Raw genomic sequence first — 13757 nt, 5'->3', positions numbered from 1 at the left:
GACTTCAAATAGCTAAAACTTCAGAACTAAGTTCGACCGGAAAATTCTGACTTCACTATCGTTTTAATCGTGCTTAAATCAAACAAATTGAAAAAAGGATGTCCGGTGAAACATAAATATACTACTGATTTCACTATCATTTTTAACTTGTTAAAATGCGTAAAAAAAAATTCAAAATTCTTTATAGCCCCAGCGACAGTAAAGTACGATGTTGTGCGTATGCATGTAAATATGTAAAATCCCCAACTTTGGAAGAATATAACATCCAAAATAATGGTTTCCACAATTTATTTTTGCACCATCGTTCTTAACTCGTCGAAATACGTATGTTTCAAAAAAAAAAAAAAAACGCAGGGCGTAGCAAAAGTGAATTTATAGGTAGGTACCATATTAAATAGTGTTGTTTTTAAAGTTGAAATATTAGGCACATTCATTTTGAGGACTAAAAAAAAGTCTTGCCATCAGTATATATGGAGTATCTATACATAATACCTGAATATGAGACCTTAACTTTAGCACCCCCCATAAAAAAATCCTAGATCCGCAACTGACTGCAACACTCTAACACACCACGAACCACCTGCTCGCGCCAAGTCTACAGGTAGCAGCTACACCCGGTGTATCCCAAACTGCTCCCATACCTTGTATGCTTATGAAAAAGGTTTTATGAATACGTAAATTCCCAAATATAGGTATTCAACAAACATTTTTTGGGTTATTGACGACTGACGTATTCAAAATTAAGAATACATAGTGTGACTTTATTACAATAGGCATAATTATTTTTTATAAGTAGATATATAAAGTTCGATTTTTGACAACATTTATAAAATTTAAAAACGATTTTGTAGTTAAAAATTCATAACATGTTCAACTTTTATAGTTAAGGGTTCAAAATTTAAAACAAGGTTCCACGTAAGTAGTTAACTCTGTAACCAAAATAACTAAAAAATATATAAGCACAATTTTTATAGTTATTTTAAATTCAAATTTGGATGAAATTACATAATATTAAATTACCAAGAACAACGATTTTAGTTATTACTTATTTTGTTATAATTGTATAATATTGATTCAACTTACTGGCTCCCATATTAATAGCATGACAAAATAAATAGGTATGTCAGCAATATTACCGGTTTAGAAACAAATTGCGCACCCACCCTCCACCCAGCCTTGTACTGTGACGTAAGCATTTCTCCGGTTCTCATTGGTCCACCGCCGTCACTTCCGCAATAGCCGCCGCCGCCGAAGACTCCACCACCACACCAACGCTCAGCCTGTTTGAGAAATGCTTACGTCACAGACATGCGTATCACGAGTTGCTGACATACCTATTTATTTTGTCATAATTAATAGTAAGTATACTCCGTTCAGATTTAGATTGAACCGGTGGCCCGACCAAAACACGTTTTTTTCGCGCATTTCAGACATTGGTGGGAGCGTAAGCACTGCCGCCAGCACCGGCGCCGACGATCAACGACGGCCGGCGATGACTGTCGGCCAATCACAGAACGCATAGCCATCGCATAGGGGGTCAGGCACTGTACTTCCCATTGGATCGATTGCGAATTGCGACCCCCAGGTTGAGAAACGCTTCAGTCCATCCCAAATACTACCAGGGGTACGAAACTCCGTGAGCTGGTCGAATCATGCGATTGTGGCCTTGAACATGGTTCCAGGGGGGCGTGGCATACGTGAAATGGGGAATGGTAAACAAGCCGACCCCGCGTAACGTATCCCGCCATAGTCTTGGAACCGTTTTCATAATAATGGTAACCATGGGTCTAACATCATGTTGGTGCGTGGAACCGTTGTCATGTTTTTCGTAGGTTCAGACTTCAGATCATAGGTAACCAAACCCCAATCAGCTGATCGAGTTTCGCTTCTATCACAGAACAAACAGAAGGGAATCATATTTCATTTAACATAGGCTCTCATGGGAGATGATAAAACCACATCCGACATTTCTAGAATTTAAACGTGCTGCCACGTACCGGGAATTTGCCTTTTTTTCTTTATATCGTGCAACACTTTATTCGTTCAAAAACTGATAGACGTGTTAGCCATGTGTTGTTGTTGTTGTTCACGATTTAAGATAGTAGGTTGCCCATCGACTACGGTAAAATGGCTTATCCGACGACCGTCAATATGAATCTAGCAATCAGCTGTTTTTAATACTATAGCGCTGTTAGTGGAGAAATTTAAGACTATGCAGACTACTTTTACCCGCTTAAAACTGTATACTTAAATATCATACTCTAACATGGCAGAACTGATATCTAAATATAATCATAAGCGCAACTAGGGGGGCCAGGCTGGAGGGGCTTAGCCTCCCAAAACTTGTAATAGCCCTCGCAAAATAAATTATCCATTTGTTTCCCAAAATATAAATACATTTTTAAAAATTAAACTGGATTTCTTACTTTTTTTTTGGGGGGGGGGGGGGAAATGTAATTATCTAATTTGTATTTTAACCTTACAATTATTTTATATTGCCTATAGGATATGATAAATATGGTGAATATCATTAGCTGTATATGCCTGTATTTGTTTGAAGAAAACGATTTATGTCGGTTTATTGGTAAGATTATTATAGGTACATAATTTTAATGAATATGCACTAAACATAAGTATAGAAAAAGTGAATTTCGAAATAAAAATCCCCGGAAAAAAATCCCTGAATCTAGGAAAAATAACCCCCAGACTACAATGTTACTGACAACTAGGTACATGAAATTGATTGATCAATTATTTTTTTAAATCTAATTAGTGTAATAATTATCATATTATTAATATTTAATTACAACTATATTATACTTATTGGTAGTATGGTATACCTACTTTTCATTAAAAAAATTAAAGTATAACGATAATATTATTTTGTTTTATATCATGATTTTAAGCAACAAATTATGTTAATAGTCTTTTAAAAAATTACGTACCTAATATTCATTGATTATTTATTTGATAATTATTTGTATCTATAAATAAAACTAGTAAAATCGACTTCTCATAATAATAATTATTATTAATATTGACATTTTGGTTATCCTCAAAATATTATTTGGAAATATAATATTTTATTTTGGGGATATAATATTATAATACATAATATAAAAAATATTATTATTGTTAACGCCTGAAAATTATACTATAAATATTAGGAAATACCTAAGTTAAATTGTATTTAATATAGGTTAGGTGCCTATATTACCTATCTACCTACCTATATATTTAAACTTTGAACATAGATTTGTTTTTTAATTTAATTTTTCTTAAATCTCTACTTGATTTTTAATTTTTTCAATGATATTTAACATGTACAGTTTATACCTATACTATAAGTATATATTTGTAATTAAATATTATTAATGTGATATTTACACTAATTATAATGTTTAAAAAATATTTGCTCAATCATTTTTATGACATATCTGTGAGTAATAAACTAATAAAAACTAATATCGTAGTCCGGGGATTTTTATTTTGATTACCATAGATATTGTATATTGTTATTGTGAAAAATTAAATTTGAGTAAATAAATATTTTTTTTTGTACCACTTTTTATATTCTTATGTGAATATATATGGTGGCGTGGGGGCATCACCCCCACGGGTTATTTTTTATTTAATATCAGGTGGGGGCTACAGCCCTCCCAAAATTTTAGCCCTAGTTGCGCCACTGAATATTTTAAACAGTTTAAACATAATATTAATTATCATTTGATATTTTACTATGTTATTATAATTTAATAATCAACTATATTGCTATAATTTTGGTTATTTTCTACAGTATAATAATCAAAATGGCATGTTGTGTGCCTTTATGTCCTTATAAGGATTTAAAAATTAGTTTTTTTGGTGTTCCTAAAACTTCTCTTTTAAGGAATGAGTCGGAAAAAGTTTTAAATGTTAGTTTTAAAACTAATTCTAAAGTATGCCGTTACCACTTTGAGAAAGAGGATGTAGTTGATACTTGGGAATCTGGTGCAGGATTTAACAAGTATACAGTACATTACCTTATAATGAGGATGAGACAATACACATATATTCAAAATCATTAATCAAAATAATAAAAACCTAAACACCACTATAAAGAAATTGTCAAAATTAGTGACCACATAGATATTTTATAATATGTTTATTATATAGGTACACTAATATGTTATTATTATTAAACATTTTTGTTAACTTTGTTATTTGTGTTCTTGGATATTGTTTGTATTAAAACTATTTTAATTATTTTATTAGAATCCAATCAGTAGATAACATTTATAAAAACTTGCGTCATCTAGATACATATTACACAGATCCATTATTATATCGTATCCATATGATTTAAACAGTCGCTCGAATTGCGATTTGCGAGTTTACGACACTATTTTGCTCACATGGAGCGCTGCTATAGTAAAAAAAGTGAGATTCACTGTACTGGCTTCAGGTTTCATAAAAAAAATTATTAAAGACAAGATATTATATTTACTAGATATTTTCCAATTCGAAGAAAATCTAAGAATTATAAATATGTATTAATATCAATAATAATATCACTAATAACTAATAAGTAACCATGCCAACGAAAACGTTACGCAAAATGTTTTTTTGGTTTAGAGTCAGAAAATCAAAATATGTGTACCTAGCCCAAAATCATATCAGTTATGATGTTAAAATAATTGTTACCTACAAATTCGTTTTCATCGTAGTTATTATTTTTACATATAATGTCAAAAAACTTAGGACGTGAAAATTATAATTTTAAATTAATTTATAAATATAGATTCCAAACTCCAAAGTACCTACTAACTTCAAATATAATATCACCTTTGATAGATTAAATATAATTTTGATAAATTATTATTATAATTAATTATTTATTTATTATTATTATTTTATAAGATAGGTACTTCAAATTACAGGAGCACTTAATATTTTAGTTCGATTTTTTGTAGAATAACTAATTTGAAAACAATTATTTAATCACAAATATTATAATAAATATTATATCATATTGTAACCATTTAATTAATATGATTACTTTATTTTAAATAAAAAAGATATTATTATCAGTATACTTCACACAATCACGCAAATCGTAATTTGTTACTTCACTCAACATTTGTCAAAAAAGTATATGGGTCACAGCAGTGACGTATACAAGGGAGGAACGAGGGGTTCGACCACCCCCCCTCTATTGACTTTGGAGAGGATAATCTTCTATATTGTGTTTGAAGTGAATTTTGAATAAATTATATTATATTCAAATTATATTCATCGACTCATCGTTCATTATTGTTAAATATTTTACTACCTAAGTGAAAAGTTTTGAGAGGGTGGGGGATTTTCCAATTTTCCCCTCCCATTTATTAGCTATGTCGTTTAATTTTTTTGATCTCCCCCACCCTTTCAGAAATCATGTATACACCTCTGGATTGTAGTAAAAAGTTAAAAACTCCCGCACAATCCGATATTTGGTATTGACCTATTTAATTTCTACACTCCGTGAAAAGTCAAGCGCCTTGTTTTTCACAAACCTGTTCTTAACATGCATTTGTGAGAATGCAGTAGCCGATTAATAACATACCTATTTCATGTAGAGCCGCTTATGATTTTGTTCGACGTAAGTTCTAAAATGGTTAGATACGTAATTATATTAATTAGGCGTCGGTTTCTAGGGGCTACCTTACACAAAATCCGATTGCGGAAAAAAGTTTTTTATTAGATTTTGGAAGTAAAATTTTTTGTTGATTGCTATGGTCAGAAAAATAATTAATTTGTATCCTGCCAAAAAACTTATATAAATTTGAAAAAAACATTTTTAGAGCATTAAAGCATTTTCTTTAAGGGCATTTTTTAGGGATTTATACGGCATTGTATTCCCAGCCCTAATTATAACCAATATTATAACAGCTATATGATAAGTAGTGATAACTGGTTTAAGATTATACAAAACATTTATAATTTTTAAGTTGTTAATAAAGAGATGGTTATTGAACAATGAACTAATTTTGTAAAAAAAACTATAAACTATATCATATTGTATATTTCGAATTATTATTAGTTCAATTAATTTATCATTATATTTACATTGTTTATAATATATTTTAGAGACTCTCGTTTATCAAGACAAGGATTTTATCTTTAGTGATAGACGATGCATGGCAATATTAATAAACTTAATTAAACTTCAGTTCAGTGGTGGTTAAATAAAATATTATGTATTATTGTTCGGTTCGGCCTTTGGCGATAAGAGTAGGTTTTATCTGAGTTCAAATGTATTAATAATTTATGGTAATCATAACTCATAAATCATAACTGAAACCGTTTGAGTTTGAGATTTTTTTTGCATCCGTTTCACGGCACGTATTCATATTTAAATCCACAGTAGGTACGTATCACAACCTATCATAGTGTTGCTAATATTATATTACCTATACAGTTTAAATTTATAAAACTTTATGAATTTTGATGATTTGAACTTTGAAACAAAAAATATGAAGAAAACTACTGTTGTTTGGGTCAAGCTATTTTTAATCATCATAATTTCAAGTGTTTCAAGTAAGTAAGGCACTTTTTTCAAACAAAATAGTTGATTTTTCTTAAAAAATAAACTCGTATAGAAGCGTTCAAACGCTACCTATATAGAAAAAACTATCTGTTTAGGTTTGTCCATATCAAACCTAACCTAACTTAATAATATAATAAAAACGTAATGTACCTCGTAAATTATTGGTTACGAATAATACGGAACATCCAAATGATAACACGAATATTAATTCCGAATTATGTTCACACAACAATTATTGTATAGGTTCAAGCCTTACAAATTCGTAATTTCAGTGTTTAAAAATGTACTTATTAATATTGTAAGTTAAGTACAGGGGCATACGGGGGCAGCTTGACCAGCCCTTGCAATCTTATCTTTTTAAAATGTAAAACTTAAATATGGTACCATTGTACATTTGTACCAATGTTTTAATAAATGAGAATTGCATCCTTTCTTCATCTACAATTTTCTCAGAAAACTTATAAGATTCAATGTGTAATGTGTTTAGTAGTTAATTTAAGTACAAATAAATACCCATAATGTATTACTTATTTTCTATTAAGTACTCTATAACTGAGACACAATTGATGAAAAACATAGGTCAATCATTAATCTGCTCTAACTCGATTTTTCTAAAAGTATTTCCTTGTTCTCTCTCGGATTTTCTTAGCCAACCTTACTATTTTAAACAACCAATAGTGAAGTAAATATTACAAAATCAGCAAACACACAACAATAACATTTAAAATTTGGGCAAGTGGATGTCGCTCGGCTGTACAGTAGGTTACAAGTGGTTACCGCAGTATAATGGATGCCGGATAGTATTAAGTTTAAATTCAATGATATAAAATCATTGTATCCAAAAAACAGTTCTGAGCGGACTGCGGAAACGGTTTATCAGTGTGGATATTTTCATAGACCTAAGTTTATAGGTCTATGGATATTTTATATTATATTTATTTTGTTATTATATACTTACTATTAATACTACTATTACTATTAAATAAAATTAGTAGTTGTTAAGTTGAATTAATATTATAAAATTATAACAAAATAACTAAAATAGTTGTTCGTGGTTATTTAATATGTAATTTCGTCCAAATTAGAACATAAAATAATTATAAAAAACAATTTTTTTTAATATTTTAGAGATATTTTTGTCACAGAATAACCTACTTACGTGGGAACCTTGTTTTAAGTTTTCAATCCTTAGCTTTCAAAGTTGAACATTTTATAAGCCATTAACTACAAAAACATTTTTAAATTTGATAAATGTTTTCAAAAATCGAACTTTAAAGTTTAAATGCTTATAAAAATAAAAATAAATTGTACCTACCTATGTATTTTTAATATTTTTCAACAAATATCGAGACATTGACGTAGGGGCCTAGTAATGACGAAATAATTTCAGACGAATTTGCCAACAGTGGCGAAAAAAGAAGTTAAAATTAAATATAATTTGATTTATTATTATTAGGTACCTATAAATATTTTTTTTTAATTGACCTTAAGCATCTGCAACTATGCAACTATTAATTATTATTGTTATTAATATTTAAAATTAATTAATTAATCTATTTATTACCCAATGTAAGATCAAATAATTTTTCAATTAATGAAGAAAAAACTAAAAAAAGTTACCTACAAGTTATTACAGGCCATTACACACTTTTAATTTCGCATTCCAAACTTAGTAGTTAGTATTTCGTACTACACAAAGTGTCTTACTACACACAATTTTACAAGTTAAAAATTAAAATAAAGTTACTTTTTTCTAGATTAACGTGTTAACTTCAAGTTAATTTTATTTCAAAAGTAGGTATCTAAATTAAGTTAATTTTCGTCCAAATAATAATGCAAATTTTTGAATGAGGTTTTTACTTTAATGTATCATTTTAAATTTCCCCAGTAATTTTCTTGGCCGTAAAGAAAAATTATTTAATAAACCATTGTGTCTGGATTTTTTTATTTTTGCAAATTAGCCAATTTCAACTTTACACTAGGTATGTTAAATTATTTTTTTTCAAAATTAACGAAAAAAAATACAAGAAACTTTTAACTTAACTTAACTTAATTATTTTAAAATAACTTAACTTGACGACCTAAAATAAATCAAGAACTTACCCAACTGCAGCCTTGCAGTCCCTGGTTAGTAATAAAATATTGTTGTGATTGCTGTCTCGTGTCCGCGCAACGATTGATCGCGACAACTTTGCCACCGACGAGTGCAATGACGGTACTTGATGTAGACGATGAAGTGAAGTGCATTTTATTTTATCACGTATTCCCTAGACCATAGTAAAAAAGTAACATATTATTATGCTCATAAGCGAGGCTAGATAAACTAACTAAAAGGGGCCGAAGTTTTTTTAGATTCTATTAGGTACCTAAATTAATACAATGTGAGTAGTCGAGCATGTCGTTGTAATGGATATGTTGTATTAGAATTCAATGATAAATCATTGCCTACGAAAAACGATTCTGAGCGGATACGTTGAGTCAGCCTAACATACGTGTATATATAATCAAATTTAATAGTTAAAAAAACATATATAAAGATCGAAAATAGCGTAACTCACCAGTAAACTTTTTTTGTTTGTTATAGGTAGAAAAACTTGTGTGGAATCATCTATTAAAATTCTTACTTTAAGCTATCAAAAGAAAAACTTTTATTTATTTCTAACTGAAAAATAATTTACATTTTTTTTAAAATTTCTCATAAATAGTTCAAACAGAATCAAAATAGTTTGAAAATTTTACCATGTATGGAAAATGGTAATTTTAACATTTGGTGAAAATGTTGTGTGTCTAAACCTAAGTAGCATCAATTTTTTTTTTGTCAAGTCTTTCTGTTTCATCTTGTGTATAAACAATAGACATATTATAAACATTATGTTTTTGAAATAAATATGGCTGAGGGAGGAGGGGTTTTAACACCCAAAACACTTAGGGCTGCCCAAACCCAATCATCACTAATGGGTCATTAGTAAAGGTGAAGACAAATGTACGTAAAAACAAATGTTATTGAAATACTGAAATATTTCAACAATTTAATATTTCATGAAATTTTCAAACAATTCAAACACTATATACGGTTATTCGTTTTTGAATTACAAAAATATCAAAAATCGATAGACGGAAATTCGTTAATTTAACGGTGAAAATCCAATATTGTAAATTCAAAAGCTCATAAAAAATTAATGTTACTTTCCGGTAAACATTTTTATGGTAGAACAATTCGTGGGGAATTTTTATAAAAATGTCTAATGTCAGCTATGAAAAAAAAACTTTTATGAATTTCCGACAGAAAAATAATATGAACATTTTAAATTGAATTCATACAAAAAATAATCGTTTTTCTATGTATTTTTTGTATTTTTGAGCTTTCATCAATGGAGAACTTATAAGGAACCTTGAATAAAATTTTATCAATAAATATTTAATTTTCGCTATTATAAAAATGTTATAATTATTGTAATTTACTAGTTCCAATAGTATGCTGTTAGTTTTGATATTAGAACGAAATAACCTATAATTAAGCTTTTAGGTAATAATAACAATAATAATAAAAACATTATCTGTGCGACGGCGACTTTTCAATATTTTAATTTTCAAGCAATATTATATGGATATGTGAAGTAATACAAATTAAAAATAATCATATTTCGCTTGAAAATTAAAAAAAATGAAAAATCGCCGACGCTTAAACATAGACGCTTATATAGACAATATTAAATTATATATAATTATAATTATATTTTAAAGTTTTATAACGAGTCATATCCATTCTAATATAAAAACTAACAACACACTATTGAAACTAGTGAATAGAATTTTTTTATGTCATAAGTGTGTAAGACGGAGACAACAAATGCATGGATAGCGTCCTCTTAAACTTCATAAAAATAATAAATAAAAATAGGTACAAAATAAATTACAAAAACAATTCAAAGAAAGAAACTTTCTGTATTACATAAAAAAAATAATAATAATAATAATAATAAATAAATAACAAATTAGAAAAAAATGTTGGAAATAGTGGTGAGGAAGGAAAAATAAACAGCTCTTAAATTTATTTGTACAAATATAAATACATAATAATTTTGTTCAGCATATTTTATTAATAAAGTTATAATAATCTATTATACATCATAAATCACAAACCTTTATATTTATACATAAAAATAGATGTTAGTATATCTGTATATTTGTCTGTACCTACTCTGTGATCAATAGACACATAAACTACTGAACAATTTTTAACAAAAGCTTTATGAATAGATTTCCTTGAAACTTTAAGTGTGTTTATAGCTTATTTTTTCAACCACTGTATGTAACCACTGAAATTAAAGGCTAGCTCAAATAAGAAATTTTTTTTAGCTGAAAAAAGTTAATATTTTATTTCTTTTTTTATAGAATTGTCATTGGTTACACATAATAAAAACCTGAATAATACAAATTTTGGTGTGTGGAAAGCCTGGTGGGAAAGCTATATAGTACACAAACAGTAAAACTTTTGTAAAATATGTTTGATTACCAAACCAAATTAGAACCAAATTTATTTAATTCAATTTAACAAAATTCTCTATATTACAAATAATTTTTGTTGTTCGTGAGACTTTGTAATATGAAAGTTTCACTGTACACAAATAAATAATTAAAATCAGATCGCTGAATTTTATAATATTTTTACCTCTGTTTCTACCCATGAAGGCCGTAAATTATATCCTATAATTGTTTATACTTAATAATTTTGTCATTAAATTGCAGGGATAAGTTTTGAATATTGACGCAGGTATCAATGCAATGATTCTGAAAATGGTCAAATAGTTACTTTTTATAGCAAACCAATTACGTCTTCTAATCATATCCAAAAATTTAACCAAGAAATAGGTTAATAGTATGTAAAGGTACAGAAAGTATCAATTCATATTTTTTAAATTTCTTTTTAAGACACTTCTTTTTTTACATTATTATGTGCAACATAATTATTTTGTAAAAATATTTGGCTGGAAATCAATTGCAGAATACCATAATATAATAATATACCTTTTGTGTTTTTAACAGTAAACATTTGAAGTGTGTAAAAACTCATCTGATTTTCAAAAATGTACGCAATTTTATTCTAGAAATTTGTATATGCATACCAGTGAAATGTCACTATAATATGGATTCTGAAGCAGAAATATTAAAACATATCAACAATAAATATAGTGATGTGTGTAATGTTGATTTGGAAAATACTAATTTTACCACATTTAACCATAGAAAACCAAAAACACCTTGTTTTTATTTATCGAGAATTAAACAGATGACCTAGTAGGTACTACGAAAAATTTGGTTTATTTGTTACAATCATCTGTTGTGATGTTCACTTCACGAAAGATAACCAAAATTGGTTTTTCCAAGGATGTTTTTAAAATATATATTTGTAAAAAAATGTATATCTATGCAATATTCCTACTGATTATTTATAGTAATATAATATGTAACAAATGGCAGCCATTTAAATAAACAAAAATTATAATTATTTTTTGTGTGTTGAAAAAAAAAAATCATGTTTGAGCTATACCTTGTAGCTACATTTAGTGGTTGAAAATATAACCTATAAACATCCTCCAAGTCTCAAGTAATCTATTAATATCACTTTTATTGAAAACAACTAGAGCTTAAGAACTTTTATTAATCTTCTAATAATAATAGACAATAACGTCCAATTTTATATATACAGTGTAACAGGAAGACCTGACAAAAAAAATGATGCTAGGTACTTAAACTTATGACAACAATTTTGAACATTATGTGGTTAATAAATTATTTAATAAATATACTCATGTCAGGAAATTTCCAAAAATAATATTTTGAAAAAATTTACTACGTTCTAAATTACTCAACAAAATATTGATATTTTAAAAAATTCTAAAAAATAAGCTACTTGACTTGGATCAATATTTTCACGATCAAAATTGTTCTTATAATCAGATTTTCAATTTGGCTATTTTGAATTTTTTTATTTTCAGTATTAAAAAATAAAATACTTTTTTTATATATTATACATGTAGTGGAAGTGACTATAAATTGTATATAAAAAAAATTAAAAATTTTGATTAGATCAAGTTATTTCATCTGTAAGGTCTTCCTGTTACATGGTGTATAGACAAATGAATAATTATAAGCAATGTTGTTTAAAGAAACGGGATTTAAATGATATGTGTCTAGCACACTAGTATTTTTAATCTTATACAATTAAATATTCTGTAACTAGAAAATTGATTAATGTACCAATTAGTTATTTATTATTGCTTCACAAACAATATTAATAATTTAATTTAAGTATATCATTAAAAGCACACCAAAATTCTTTTAAATCGATTTAATAAATTCAGGGCTGTCACTACTTAACAAATAGTAACTCTATTTCAGGATGAACAATTTAATAAAAAATTCAAAAATAGCAAATAATAGATTTCTTTTAATATCAATTTATAAATTATTTATTATTATTATTTGCCAAAGTATAATATGATTTTGTTAAAATATCTAAATTATATTATCAAAGTTTTCATAGAAAAGACAAAAATAGGAATTCTAGTGGTAAATAGTCTATAATAGCAACAACCCTGGATACAGCAGTTTTTTTTATTATTATCAAAATAATTAACATATTCTTATAATTTTAAAAATATTTAAATACATAGAATGGTATTTTATTTCACAATCAAATAGGTTTTTCTGAGTTTAAAATATTTATAATCTTAAGTTTAAAATTGTGATGTTATATTTCATTCTGAAGTTACTCCAAATAGTTATAGGTATATATTATATATATCAAAACATATTAACTATTAAAATTGTAATTAATAAAATTACATAATTAATACAATTTATAACAAAACATGGGTGTTAATATTTATGATTACATTTATAAAAAATAATAAAAGTCAGTGTAAATATCACAAGAAAAGTATCTATATCTTGATTTTACATTCTCAATAGTTAAAAAGTATTGAATACAAGATAAAAGGAAAACTGTAAACATGCATTTAAATTTAAAAAAACAACATTGATCATTTATCACTCTATGTAATTGAATAATATAAATACAACCTTTGAAACAACTAAATTCTGTTTTATTTTTAATAAAACTTAGATATGACAATAAAAATAAAAATATAAAACATGCCTTAAATGTCCATAATATTTTTTTTGA

The 13757-nt window shown here is 27.2% G+C and overlaps 1 long non-coding RNA gene across 1 annotated transcript in view; it reads right to left on the bottom strand.

Moving 5' to 3' along the window:
* Positions 1–9230, bottom strand: part of LOC100574534 — a 17439-nt gene extending 8209 nt beyond the window's left edge. The window contains exon 1 of the long non-coding RNA XR_003840158.1: positions 8672–9230. This is a non-coding gene — a long non-coding RNA (uncharacterized LOC100574534). The remainder of the gene's footprint in view (positions 1–8671) is intronic.
* Positions 9231–13757: the final 4527 nt, after the last annotated feature.

The sequence above is a fragment of the Acyrthosiphon pisum genome, unplaced genomic scaffold (assembly GCF_005508785.2).
Source record: "Acyrthosiphon pisum isolate AL4f unplaced genomic scaffold, pea_aphid_22Mar2018_4r6ur Scaffold_21966;HRSCAF=25449, whole genome shotgun sequence".
Taxonomy (NCBI): domain Eukaryota; kingdom Metazoa; phylum Arthropoda; class Insecta; order Hemiptera; family Aphididae; genus Acyrthosiphon; species Acyrthosiphon pisum.
Note: the sequence above shows the minus strand (reverse complement) of the source record. Positions and strands in the feature narration are given on the sequence as shown.